Raw genomic sequence first — 15,208 nt, 5'->3', positions numbered from 1 at the left:
AATGAAAAGGCGTGGGCCTTTGAAGGCCCGATTATGGAGAGGAAAACTAACTCGCTCTGCGGAGCAGCAGCCCGCGAGATGTATGTGCAGTGCGTGAGCAACCTGGGACGCCGAGAGCTGATCTCGACCGTACGTTTGAGTGATCCGATGGCTGAGAGCGTGAAAACGCTGTGGAGGCTCCTAGCTAGCCGAGTTCTACTGTTTAGTAATTGGGGCAGCCCAATAACTATTTCAGAAATTCCTAATAAATCCTAGAGGCCCACTTAGCCCATTTGTGCAAGGCAAGGGATACTACTAAAGTTTAGTCTCACATTGCTAGTTTAGAGGGAGTTGGACCTCTTTATAAGGGAGGCTCCTTCCCCACTTCTACTAGAAGAACACCTGTGCGTTGCAACGGGGCCACATTAACTTTAAGAGTTCAATATCAATTATGTTAATATTACATTTAATATTCTCATACATATCAAGTGACATTGACGACTTTTTTACCATCAAATTCTCACACACACTCTCTCCCTCCCTCCTCCTCACTCTCTCTCCCCCTCTCCCTCTCTCTCTCTTTCTCTAACACACACATATCCATCTTAATGGGTACGGGACCATAATCCATCTATTTCACATGCACACGCGCTAGTGCATAACAATATGGATTATAAAACAGGTTCAAGGTAGTAACAAGGATTCTTCTCATGCATTAATAAACAAATATTCTGCATTGAAGACAAGATAACTAATTCCCAAAGTGCATCAGAGCATCACAGAACATTACTGGCAAGATAAATGCACGACGATACACCCGACTCATTTAATTAATATAATTAAATTATCAGTAAATTAGTCACCAAACTGCTCGGATGAACCGGAATAGAGCCAACATATATCATCGTAGACAAACGCAACATCAACCATTTACCTTGGTACTTTAGGGTGTGTTTGGTTTGGGAACCAAGTGGAATGGAATGGAATGGTTCCATTCCACTGGAACGGGCCGGTTCCGTTCTTGTGTTTAGTTAGGGATATTTGATATAATGGAATGGCTCCGTTTCAATGTTTGGTTGACAGATATAGAATGGAATGAATTCAGTTCAACTCGTCTCTTTTATAAAAATAGTGAAGTTGCCTCTCATATGCATATATATATATACAATATAAACAAGTATAAAATCTTTGTATTGCTAGAAACATACTATTGAAATTTGCATAGCATTTACATCGAATTGTACATTAGACTGAGAGTACAGGCAGGGGAAAAATCATCAAATTGAGAGTACAGACAAGGTAAATAATCATCAACGAGCGTGCAATCAATGAAATTGTGCTCAATGTTTTGTGAGTATTCACATTAGATTGGATTTCAATCAAGAATAAATATCATAGATGAAAAACAGCAACGCAAGATAGGTGGTTTGGAACTGTTGCAGCCAGCGGCCGGACACTGATGGCGTGGGATATGTGGCCATCACAGCCCGTGAGGGAATGGCCACCGCCTCAAAAGCAGGCCCGGTCGCCGCCGTCCTACCACATCAGGCCGTCGCCTCCTAGCAGATCAGGTCATCCCTGGCAGATCAGGTCGCTGCTGCCCTGCAGCGGATCCGCTGGCCTGGTAGCCACTGCCCATCCAATAGATCAGGTAGCCGCCGACTGTTGAGGATTCGCTGACCTGGTCGCCGCCGCCCATCCGCCGGACTTGGGAGAGATGAAAGTGGAGGAGCGACGGGAGGCCGTGAGGGAGAGGGACTGGGGGCGAGTGCCTCGGGAGGGGGAGGGGGCGAGACCGCAAGAGGCCGTTCCGCGTCGTTCCACCAAATCGAAGAAACGAGTTTGTTCGGGATATTGTTGGAATATTCCCTTTCGGGGAACGAGTCGGTTCCCGTTCGTTTCAAATCCAAACACGAGAACGTCACGCAGGGATGGGTCGGACCCGTGATGTTCCAGTCGGAAACTGAAACTAAACACACCCTTAGGGACCGACAGAAGGATGCATGTAGAAGCGCTTCTTGCCTGCGAATCCACAGTCAAAGAGAGAAATTGGAACCCATTCCCATCACCAACTGATAAAGAAAGCATGTAAGAAAATTGATATCGGGCCAACTTGGATCTTTGGTGATTGTCCGCCGGTATGGAGAATTTAGGAGGGTGGGTGCAGGGAGTGGCCTTGTGGATGATGGATGGAGGCGCGGAGGGATGTGGTCACCGGAAGGTCGAAAGCGGAGAGGGTCGGGCACGTTAGGTGGAGCCGGTGATGCGCGACAACCGAAGGCGGCCCAATCATGGGCGGCGAACCGACGATAGCCTCAGCCCATCTCTCGACGCAGCGAAGATAGAGAGGGCGGCACTGCCGGTGCTCGAGGCCGCCGCTCGGCACCATCTACATCGAGGGGAAAGAGAGGCGAGAAAGAGATAGGGTGATGCGGGGCTAGGGATTGCGGAGGAGGGTGGGGGTGTGCGATTTGAATGGATGGTTCTGCCCACCGTTTTCTTTTCTTGTACGTGGCGGTGGAGACGGCGGCGTCCAGCCATGCAGGCGAGGCATGGGTCGAGCCGGGCACACGGCGAGGCGCAGTAGCAGAGGCGGGGGCGATTTTTTGCTACTGAGATGCAGGGTGTGGGATTGATCGTTCATATTCTCTTTTCCTTTTCAACGGGAGATGGATGCGATTTTTTCATGAGGGGAGAGATGCGACCACGTACAGATTCCATAATAAATTAATTAGGTCCATAACGGGATTTTTTTACAATGCGTTAAGATTTACGTGTTAGTTTTCTTAATAAAGAAATGCACTGATGTAGGGATCGATTGATTCGGATAAGGAAAGATAGATTCGTGATCTTTTGTATGTTAGGAAATTAGTGGTTTGCAAGGAAAGAGTGGAGAGAAAAAGAACCAATGCGACCACGTATAGATTCCATAATAAATTAATTAGGTCCATAACGGGATTTGTTTGCAATGCGTTAAGATTTACGTGTTAGTTTTCTTAATAAAGAAATGCACTGATGTAGGGCGTGATTGGTTCGGGTAAGGAAAGATAGATTCGTGATCTTTTGTATGTTAGGAAATTATTGGTTTGCAAGGAAAGAGTGGAGAGAAAAAGAACCAGTACGAGGGGGTGGTGGGAGGTGGGACGAATAAAAACCGGACGAAATTGGGAGGTGGGAGGGGGCGAGTAAAAACCGACGAAAAAAACCAACGAAATTGGGAGGTGGGAGAGAGGATGAAAAAAACCAGGGGAGGTGGGAGGAGGACAAAAATAAACCGTACGAGGCTACCAACTGCTCCATTAGGAGTAGAGATTATTTGTGAAAATAACATGCGACGACGACTTAGCGAGCGGATCCCCTTAAAAAAGACATAGCGAGCAGATTCCCTTAAAACTGGTAGAAATGGATACGATTGATGACATTGATAAATAGTGGTGAATGTTGGCATAATTTACTATCATCATGCATGGAAACGAATCATCAAGAAAAAAAATACTTCCGATTACTACACTCATAGGAAGCTTCCTAATCTCTGCTACCAAACAGTTTCTGCCCAAACAAGGAAGGAAAGTTATGGACGTGATTCGAAAGGAAACAAATGTTATGAAGATTAATTAATTTAGATTTGATCTTTAGAGATTGATTGTGATTGATTCTTTTACATAAAGACATTACTAAATAATTTGCGTCAGTATGGAAAGTTCTGATCCGTTCAGTTTTTTTCATTGTGTGAGAGGGTGAAGTGAAAATAAACCGATGAAGTGGGGGAGGCGACGAAAAAAATTTACGACAGTTAACCTACGAAAAAAAACCGGACGAAAGTGGTGGGACGAAAATTGACCGGAGAAGACTACCAACTGCTCCATTAGGAGTAGAGATTGGTTGGTTCGATTTTTTTTGCGTGGAGGGAACTACCTGGGAGGTGGGAGGGAGTACGAAAATAAACCGTCTCGGCTGAGCGGGAGGTGGGAGCAAGTACCAAAGAAGTACCAAAAAAGACCGGGTGAGGTGGGACGAAAATAAAACCTGAAACGCGACATACCAACTGAGACATTAGGAGTAGAGATGAGCATGAGAACAAGAGAGACATTCACGCGCGCTCCTCCTCCGCCGCTCGCCTCGCCACGCCACGCCTCGCCTCGCCTCGCCTCGTCACGCCGCGCCGCGCCGCGCCGCGGGTTGCGGGAATGAGCCGAGCCGACGAACGGCGCACCTCTTCACGTGTTGCCTGTTCACTTCGTCTCCCTCCGTTGCTTCACCTCCCGGCGCAGCCTGTTCGCGTCCCTCTGTTGTGCCTATATAAGAGAGGTCGCTCCTCTCCCGAGAGACACATCAGAAGGTCCTCTTCCTCTCGCCACACAGTTCCAACCTCTGCGCTACTGCTGTCTTCCTCATCCCGGCTTGCGGTGTGCACCGCATGTCGGGACAGTAGGCCTCCGAGACCGCACCTTTTGAGTCCTGTACGGGAGAAGGGTGATAAGGTTTTTGGGGAGCGCTCAGCGCGACTACTGGCTGCTTCATCACGGACGATCCGACTACTAGCTGCTTCATCACGGACGATCCGGTCGCCGACGACTACTTCCCCCACCTCCACGACGACATGGCAGGCGAGGACACCGACCCCAAGTCCAGCGCTTCTGCTGCTGCTGTGCCGTACGTGTTCTTCTCCTTCTATTAGAAGTCCTCCTATAGTTCTTGGCTCTAGTTTCTGCCCTATGTATGTTAGGTTCTGTTTCGTATAAGCAACTTCATCTAGTGTCTGTTCTAGATGTGTTTACCACAAGTTCATATATGCAGACGATGTTTACCTTCTCTCTGTCAGATTGCATGACTTGCTTTATATTTGCTATTTTAGTCATGTTTTATCTAGTATTTTTGTTAATAAAATCATTCGGTAAATTGCTCATATTTCCAACAATCCAAAAACCTTATGATAGGCAATTTACCCCAAGTGGTTTTGCTGCTTCCATGAGACCTCCTATGTTTGAGTGTATCCACTATAAGAGGTGGCGCGTGAAAGCAGTCTTATGGTTTCAAACCATGAGTTGCTATGACGCCACTCTTGGCAAACCTGAAGGAGAGCAAGAAACCCAACAGGCACAAGCTTTTCAGAAAATGGATACCTTGTTTGAGGCTGCGCTCTTGAGTGTTCTTGGAGAGAACATAGTTGATGCTTATGCGTCAATTGATAATGGAAAAGATATGTGGGACGCACTCGAGGCCAAGTTTGGGGTCTCGGATGCCGGCACTGAGCTGTACATCATGGAGCAATTCTATGATTACAGGATGACTGAAGAGCGCTCCGTGGTTGAGCAGGCTCATGAGATACAGTCATTTGCTAGAGAACTTGAGCACTTCAATTGCATGCTACCGGACAAGTTTGTTGCCGGGGGTATCATCACTAAGCTTCCTCCTTCATGGAGGAACTTTGCTACCTTACTGAAACATAAGAGATAGGAGTTTTCCGTTCCGGATCTCATTGATACTCTTGATGTGGAAGAAAAGGCGAGAGAAAAGGACACACGTGCTCGAGGTATTGAGGGAGGATCTAGTGCCAATGTGGTACAGAAGCAGAACTTCCAGCCCCACAAGTTCAAGAACAAGGGCAAGTTTGATGGTAAAGCAAAGTTTGATGGGAAGAACAAGGTTGTGCAACACACGAACTTCAAGACGAAGAATGGCAAGAAGAAAGGTGCTTGTCATGTGTGTGGAGATCCTGATCATTGGGCTCCTAGTTGCCCTAATCACTATGACAAGCGTCATCCTAGGAAAGGCGGCAAGACCGCTAATATTGTCATTGGAGACACTGACATGAAGGATGTTGGGTATGGTATATTTCTCACTATTCTTTTAGTATGTCATTCTCCTGACTGGTTGATTGACACGGGTGCTAATGTGCATGTATGCGGTGATATTTCCATGTTTTCGTCTTATCAGACCGCAGGGACTTCAACCATGCTGATGGGCAACGGTTCAAGTGCTTCTGTTCGTGGTGTTGGCACGGTCGATCTGAAGTTTACTTCGGGGAAGATCGTGCGGCTGAAGAACGTACATTATGTCCCCTCCGTCAATAAAATTCTTGTTAGCGGATCTCTTCTGTGTAGAGATGGCTATAAGCTTGTCTTTGAGTCGAATAAATTTGTAATATCCAAGTATGGAACCTTTGTTGGTAAAGGCTATGAGTCAGGAGGCCTATTTCGTTTATCTTTATCAGACGTTTGCAATAAAGTTGTTAATCATATTTGCAACAATAGTGAATCAAATTTGTAGCATTCACGTCTTTGTCATGTTAACTTTGGTTGCATGTCGCGACTAGCGAAGTTGAACTTAATCCCTAGTTTCACCACTGTCAAGGGATCTAAGTGTCAAGTGTGTGTGCAAGCTAAGCAACCTCGTAAGTCTCACACGACTGCGGAAATGAGAAATCTTGCACCACTAGAGCTCATACATTCAGATCTATGAGAAATGAATGGTGTGTTGACAAAAGGTGGAAAGAAATATTTCATGACGTTAATTGATGACTCCACTAGATACTGCCGTGTGTATCTTCTGAAATCTAAGGATGAGGCTTTGAACTTTTTCAAGATCTATAAAGCTGAAGTGGAAAACCAACTTGATCGAAAAATCAAGAGGCTTAGGTCCGACCATGGTGGAGAGTATTTTTCCAATGAATTTGATGCTTTTTGTGCGGAACACGGTATAATCCATGAGAGGACGCCTCCCTACTCACCTCAGTCAAATGGGGTGGCCGAAAAAAAAGAACCATACTCTAACTGATTTGGTTAACGCCATGTTAGACACATCGGGTCTCTCCAAGGCATGGTGGGGGGAGGCGATATTGACTGCTTGTCATGTCCTAAACCGAGTTCCCACAAAGAACAAAGAGATAACTCCATTCGAGGAATGGAAGAAGAAAAGGTTAAAGCTCTCTTATCTACGAACCTGGGGTTGTTTGGCGAAAGTCAATGTGCCAATTCCAAAGAAGCGGAAGCTGGGACCAAAAACTGTGGATTGTGTTTTCCTGGGATATGCTTTTCATAGCATTGGCTATAGATTCTTGGTTGTAAAATCTGAGGTACCTGACATGCATGTCGGTACGATCATGGAGTCGAATGATGTGACTTTCTTTGAAGATATCTTTCCCATGAAGGATATGGCTACCTCATCTAATCAGGAGATGCCTAGTTCATCGAATCAGAAACCAGTTACAATTACCGAACCTGCCATTTCGATGGAACACTTTGAAAGTCCTATGGAGGAGAACAATGAAGTTCCTATTAGGAGCAAGAGACAGAGGACTGCAAAGTCCTTTGGTGATGATTTTCTTGTGTATCTCATAGATGACACTCCCAGTTCTATTTCGGAGGCCTATGCATCGGAAGATGCAGACTACTGGGAGGAAGCGGTTCGTAGCGAGATGGATTCCATCTTGGCGAATGAAACCTGGGAGATAACTGATCGTCCTTATGGGTGCAAACCTATAGGATGCAAATGGGTATTCAAGAAGAAGCTTAGGCCTGATGGTACTATTGAAAAGTACAAGGCTCGGCTCGTGGCTAAGGGTTATACCCAAAAGGAAGGTGAAGACTTCTTTGATAGTTACTCACCTATGGCTCGACTGACCACTATTCGAGGTCTACTTTCACTAGCTGCCTCACATGATCTTCTCGTTCATCAAATGGATGTTAAGACTACTTTCCTAAATGGAGAGTTGGGTGAGGAAATTTATATGGAACAACCAGATGGGTTTGTAGTAGATGGTTAGGAAGGGAAAGTGTGCAAGTTGCTGAAGTCCTTGTATCGACTCAAGCAAGCACCCAAACAGTGGCATGAGAAGTTTGAAAGAACTTTAACAGCTGCAGGCTTTGTTGTGAACGAAGCTGACAAATGTGTGTACTATCGCCATGGTGGGGGCGAGGGTGTTATGCTTTGCTTGTATGTTGATGACATACTAATTTTCGGAACAAATCTGAATGTTATTGAGGAGGTCAAGGATTTCCTATCTCGCTGTTTTGAGATGAAGGATTTAGGAGTGGCTAATGTCATTCTGAACATCAAGTTGTTGAGATATGATGATGGTGGGATTACATTGCTTCAATCTCACTATGTGGAAAAGATCTTGAGTCGTTTTGGCTATAGTGACTGCAAGCCCTCTTCAACACCATATGATGCTAGCGTGCTGCTTCGAAAGAATCGAAGAATTGCTAGAGATCAATTGAAGTATTCTCAGATTATTGGCTCGCTTATGTACTTAGCAAGTGCTACAAGACCTGACATCTCTTTTGCTGTTAGCAAACTGAGTCGGTTTGTTTCAAAACCAGGAGATGTGCATTGGAAAGCTCTAGGGAGAGTTTTGCGTTATTTGAAAGGCACTGTGAATTATGGAATTCACTACACTGGGCATCCAAAGGTGCTTGAAGGGTATAGTGACTCAAACTGGATCTCAGATGCTGATGAGATAAAGGCCACGAGCAGTTATGTATTCACTCATGGAGGTGGCGCTGTTTCTTGGAAGTCTTGCAAGCAGACCATCTTAACGAGGTCAACAATGGAAGCAGAACTCACAGCACTAGATACAGCTACGGTCGAAGCAGATTGGCTTCGCCGGCTCTTGAATGACTTGCCGGTTGTTGAGAAACCTGTACCGGGTGTCCTTATGAACTGCGACAATCAAACTGTGATCACGAAAGTGAGCAGCTCAAAGGATAACATGAAGTCATTAAGACACGTTTAGAGAAGGTTACAGTCTGTCAGGAAAATGAAAAACTCTGGAGTTATTGCGTTGGATTATATCCAAACGTCTAAAAATCTGGCAGATCCTTTTACTAAGGGTCTATCGCGTAATGTGATAGATAATGCATCAAGGGAGATGGGTATGAGACCCACAATATGAGTTGTTCATAGTGGTAACCTATTCTTTGTGATCGGAGATCCCGTGAATTAGATGTGGAAGACAAGCTGTTGGTCAACTGGGAGGAGAGTATCCCTACTATTCACAATACCACTCCATGAAGATGCAATACTCTCCTAATCTGCATGGCATGTTGATGTATATCTTAATGTGTTTTAAGTGGCTTATTTAAGCAGAGATGTTATCCCGCAGAACATCTTTTGAAGAACACACCTATATGAGTCTGATTGTCAAACGTCGCAATCTATGAGAGTAGGGTTCTCTCTAGTAAACTCATGAAAGGTCACAGAGTATGACGCATAAGCTCCACCCGCGGGGAAGACCCACGGTAGCCACATATCGGTCAAGGCTTTATGTGAAGCTAGATTCACAAAAAACTTGCAGTTCAAGGCCTAGTCCACTGTTCAAGTTGCTTACTAGTGTAGCATAGAGTTCTAGGTGGAAGTTCAACTTAACAGTCTCCACTGCAGTACCGGTATATAAAACAGTGTTTTGGAACCAAAGGCAAATTTCTGTGTGCCTCTGGGATCTGGTGGGGGATTGCTGGAATTTAGTCTATATTGGGGCAGCCCAATAACTATTTCAGAAATTCCTAATAAATCCTAGAGTCCCACTTAGCCCATTTGTGCAAGGCAAGGGATACTACTAAAGTTTAGTCCCACATTGCTAGTTTAGAGGGAGTTGGGCCTCTTTATAAGGGAGGTTCCTTCCCCACTTGTATGAGCATGAGAACAAGAGGGACATCCACGCGCGCTCCTCCTCCGCCGCCCGCCTCGCCACGCCACGCCTCGTCACGACGCGACGCGACGCGGGTTACGGGTTGCGGGTTGCGGGAATGAGCCGAGCCGATGTCTAATTTTTGCCACGCACTACGGGTATACGAAAGGTCACCTGGGAGCTGAAAAGTTTTGCGGTAGTGGATAATGAATACGAACGGTGCACCTCTTCGCGTGCTGCCTGTTCACTTCGTCTCCCTCCATTGCTTCACCTCCCGGCGCAGCCTGTTCGCGTCCCTCTGCTGTGCACTAGTGCAGAACCGGGCAATAGCACCGGTTCGTAAGGCCCTTTAGTGCCAGTTCCATAACCGGCACTAAAGTGTGGGCACTAAAGGCCCCCCCTTTAGTACTGGTCAGCATGAACCGGTGTCGTGGTTCTAAGCCTGACAGTAGAGTGGGGGTAGGTATGGAGAGGCAAGGTCCTAGCTATGGAGAGGTTGTAAGCACAAAGGATGTACGAGTTCAGGCCCTTCTCGGAGGAAGTAACAGCCCTACGTCTCGGAGCCCGGAGGCGGTCGAGTGGATTATGAGTATATGAATCACAAGGTGCCGAACCCTTCTGCCTGTGGAGGGGGGTGGCTTATATAGAGTGCACCAGGACCCCAGCCAGCCCACGTAGGAGAGGGTTTAAGGTGAGTTAAGTCTGGGGCGTTACTGGTAACGCCCCACATAAAGTGCCTTTACTATCATAAAGTCTACTTGATTACAGGCCGTTGCAGTGCAGAGTGCCTCTTGACCTTCTGGTGGTCGAGTGAGTCTTCGTGGTCGAGTCCTTCAAGTCAGTCGAGTGTGTCCCTCGTTGGTCGACTGGAAGGCGACTTCTTCTAAGGGTGTCCTTGGGTAAGGTACTTAGATCAGGTCCATGACCCTACCCTAGGTACATAACCCCATCATTAGCCCCCGAATGGATTGAGGCTTCGAGTGAGGAAGGAGTTGATGTCGTTTCCGATTAACCTTTGTGCTCTGGTCGTGCGTTGTCCTGGATCAAAGAATCTCTTCGTCGACAGGGAGCAACTTGCCTTCAGTCGACTCGATCCATTCTATTTTTGCGTCGAGTGATCTTTCGGGCTTCGACGATCTCCGAGCGACGGATCGCCGGAAACACCGCGTCTGACAGACTGATTTGCTGTTCGCGGATTCCGCGGGATGCGAAATTTGGGGACGCGCGCGAAGTGGGGCGGACCGCGGCGTTCGGATGGGACGGGGCATAGACGCCTCGATCTCCACGCCGCCTTTTTCGCCACGTATCCCGTCTGCATAACTGCTCCCAGATATGATTAGATCGACGGGCCCACTTGTCATCCACTCGGAAGGGACCTTATAAATGTGCCCGGCGAGGATTTCTGTGCTGCGCCTCAGCATTCTCTCCCTCTCTCTGCTTCCTTCTTCCCCGCCCAGCGTGCTCGCTCTCGCCCCCGCACCACTTCCCTTCACGCATCTCGCCGGCGACCATGGCCAAGGAGAAGACGGCGGCGCTGGAGCGTGCAAAGAAGGCGTCGGCGTCGGAGAAGGCGAAGGGGAGATCCACCAGCCGCGGAGGGTCCTCGTCCAGATCCCGCCTGCCGAAGGGCTGGGTCCAAGGAGACTGGATCCAGTCGACCATCACAGAGAATGACCTCCTCGACATGGCCAACGAGGGCTTGATCCCTCACGGAGCTGCGAGGCTTCCGGGGAAGGAGTGGCAACCTCAGCCAGAAGAGGGTGAGTGTGTGCTTTTGGCCACCCATGTTGATCGTGGGTTTTCCTTGCCGCCGAGTGTTTTCTTCCGTGGCTTCTTGAATTTCTTCGGAGCGCAGCTCCACCACTTTACCCCAAACTCCATTGCCTATCTTGCTGCGTTCGTGTCCATGTGTGAGGGTTTCTTGGGCTGTCGACCGCACTGGGGTTTGTTCAAACATATATTCACGTGTCGCTCTCAGACCGTGAAGAAGGCGAGCCCAGGTGATGAGAGAACTCGAGTCGTCCAAATGTGTGGGGGTCTGGGGATCCAGGTGAGGAATAAGAGCACCTTCCCGCCCATGACCTTTCCCGAGTCGGTCAGAGGCTGGCAGTCGACCTGGTTCTACTGCCGGGACCAGTCGACGCCGGGGCAGTCGAGTGGACTCCCACAGTTTACCATGGACCGAGTGAACAAGCCCTCCTCTCTGAAGTTGATTCCGGAGGAGAAAGCTGATGTGAAGATGTTGATGGAGCGCGTGGTGCAGTTGGTTCGGGAGGGAGTGACGGGCATGGACCTCTTGGAGGTCTTCCTCAGGCGTCGCATCCAGCCTCTTCAGTTCCGGAGCCACTGCATGTGGTTGTACTGTGGGACCGAAGACGAGACTCGAGTCCATCCAGAAGCAGTCGACGATGTCACTCTGGAAAGATGGATGGTAGCTGTTACCGGAAACAAGGACAATCCACGCGGAGCCAGAAGAATTCCTCCACTCGACCACAACAGCGATCCAAACAAGGTGCATTTGCTCTGCCCTCCACTACGTTCTTGTCGCACTCATTTCTGTTTATCCTGCCGACTGGTCGACTGATCCTTGTCTTGATATCTGCTAGGCTCTCACCGAGCTGTACTCGATGCCCAATGGGGCACAAACTCCGACTGAGGAGGGTGAGGCGAGCGGGGGTGAGAGCCAGGAAGAGGAGGAGTGGGACTCGGACGTTGCAGGGGATGACGACGACGATGATGATGACGACGGCGATGACGATGACGTTGAAGACGAGGAGGAAGAGGAGGAGGAGGTCGTACCACCGCGCTCGGAAAGGCGGTCGAAGCTTGTCCACGACCCTTCAACCGAACGTGGTAAGGGGGTTGCGACCACCACTCAGTCGACCAAGCGTCCTCGGACCATCTCTCCGGTGCCGACTGAAAAGGCGTCGAAGCAGCCCAGGGCGGCCTCGTCGAAGCCGATCAAGCTCCTGCCGAAGATGAAGGTGTCCATCCCTACCATATCAGGGTAATCGTGTTGTTTGAATCTTCTCATTTTGTGTGAACTTTGTCTCTGGTCGACGCTGAAGTTATTCGACTGATCCTTTGGAGTTGTAGTGCTGCTACTTCTGAAAACTCGGCCCGGGCTGATGACCACGAGATGGAAGACGCAGCAACTTCGAACCCAGGTACTGTATTCTTAACGCCGTTCTTAGTCGACTGACTCGCGATCTCTGATCCTGATTCTTCTCCGCAGCTCCACCCAATACTGTTATCAATCTTCCTGATGATGATGAGGATGAAGAGCCGCTGAAGCGCAGGAGGAGTCGGAAAGCGTCCGCCAGTAAGGTGCCTCAGGATGTGACGGTGCCTGAGATTCTGACTATGGAGGAAGATAACACCACTCAACACACGGTGTCCTTCGCAAATCCACTGACGAGTGCTCAGCAGCCCTCCCTCTTCACGACGCACCACGTCCCAGAGGACCAAGCTGGCGCAGCGAAGGAGGCGATACGCCAGGCGGGACTCATGATGGAGCAGCTGAAGACCATCCGGGACGCAAGCCAGGCAGCTTATGACGCCAGTTCTGCCCTCCAAAGCAATGTTCAGGTCAGTCGACCACTTTTCCTTTCCAGAATTTATAGTAGTCACCCACTGGGTGTTGTCGATTGAGCTCCGTATTAGCGGGGGCACGCTGAGTGCACCCGCTGGGTGTAGTCCCCAAGGCTAAGGTCGACTGCTGGCAGTCGGCCTTAGGCTTTATAATTTCAGTCTTTCTGTCAGTCGACTGGATTTCACAAACTGGTGGGGGCACGCTGAGTGCACCCACTGGGTGTAGTCCCCGAGACTGTGGTCGACTGCTTGCAGTTGATCACAGTCTTAGAGAATGCATCTCGCACTTTTTTTTTTGAGGTCGACTGGTCGACTTTGTCTTCAACAGGATTAGTGGGGGCACGCTGAGTGCACCCACTGGGTGTAGTCCCCGAGACTACGGTCGAATGCTTGTATTCGGCTGTAGTCTTAGAAACGTGAGTTTTTCCCTTTTTCACTCGGAAGTGAATTATATTTGACATTTAGTCGATTGGTTCTTCGCAGAACTCTTGTGATCTTGTGGCTCGCTACTCAGAGCTGGAACACAAGCATACTCAAGTCGAGCTGAGCTTGAAGCTGGTTCAGGAGAAGCTGACAAAGGCAAAGGAGGAGACCGAAGGTATGTTTGGTGAGACCCTGACGACTGCTTTTCCCCTTGCTTGTTTCAAAATCTGATCTTGCTGTAACTTGCAGGTAAGGTAAGGGAGGCCCAACAGAAGAAAGACCTTGAGCTAGCTGAGAAGATCAAGCTTGCTGACGAGAAGTTAGCTTCAGTCACCAAGCTTGAACAAGACAATACCAATCTGAAAGCTGCTCTTGGGATTGCTAACAAGGAGGTCAGTCGACTGAAAACTGATAAAGCTACCCTGACCGACCAAGTCAGCAAATTGACTGAGAAGAAAACTGAACTGGAGGCCTTCCTGAGTGGCCTTGCCAAGAAGCTGTTTCTTATGCTTGAAGGTAAACCTCTATGTTTGGCAAACATTTCCAATTGTGGCTTTTTCCATTCGACCATCCCCTTGACTTAGTGATCACCCTTGCAGAATTTTGTCAAAACTTTGAAGAAGAAACTAGCCGGCTGGAGCCAAACCTCGACCCCGCCAATTCTCTGGTGAATGATGAAGTTGCCATGGATGTTCTCCGACTGGAGTCCCGTGTTGCAGCTGTCGTGGACTATCTCGCAAGGCTGAAGGCCGCCACATCTCGCATCGACTCGACGCTCTGGCCTGAGGAGACACTTCAGAATGATCTTGAGTCGCTGATGGCTCGGTTGAACACGATCCCTGGTCGAGTGCAGGAATGGAAGAAGTCCTCCGCTCGGTGTGGTGCAGATGTTGCTCTGTGTCTTGCCCGAGTCCACTGTAAGGATGCACGAGAAGAGAAGCTGGCGGCTCTTCGGGTGGCCAACACCAAGAAACACGACTTCAGGTCCTTTATGGAAACTTTCCTTGCAGCTGCCACTCGGATCGCCGACGGGATCGACCTTGATGAATTCGTTGCACCTTCCAGCCCTCCACAGGAGGGGTAAAAAACTTCTTCTGGCTCGACGCTTTAAATTTGCCTCGGTATGCCGAGTGGAATTGTAACCGATAAACCTTAACAGGCTTAACGCCTGAGCACTCTCGGTTCCTTTAGATATCGATTCAAACTTGAATTTGGTGCTTGAATACGATTGCTTTTGGCTCGAAATGTCTTTTGCAGGTTCAAAGCAAGGCGCCTTTATTGCAATCGACTTATTCTTCAGTCCTACTTAGGCGAGCACTGGGCTGCAGCTAAGCCCCCGAGTGAGAGGGTTGCTCTTCACTCGGTAGGGTTTTTATAACTTAGGCGAGCACAGGGCTGCAGCTAAGCCCCCGAGTGAGAGGGTTGCTCCTCACTCGGTAGGATTTTTATAACTTAGGCGAGCACAGGGCTGCAGCTAAGCCTCCGAGTGAGAGGGTTGCTCTTCACTCGGTAGGATTTTTGTAACTTAGGCGAGTGCTTGGACTGCAGCTAAGCCCCCGAGTGAGAGGGTTGCTCTTCACTCGGTAG

This window comes from Triticum dicoccoides, chromosome 1B (assembly GCF_002162155.2).
Source record: "Triticum dicoccoides isolate Atlit2015 ecotype Zavitan chromosome 1B, WEW_v2.0, whole genome shotgun sequence".
NCBI classification, from domain to species: Eukaryota; Viridiplantae; Streptophyta; class Magnoliopsida; order Poales; family Poaceae; genus Triticum; species Triticum dicoccoides.
The sequence above is the reverse complement of the archived record's forward strand: the minus strand, read 5'-3'. Positions refer to the sequence as shown.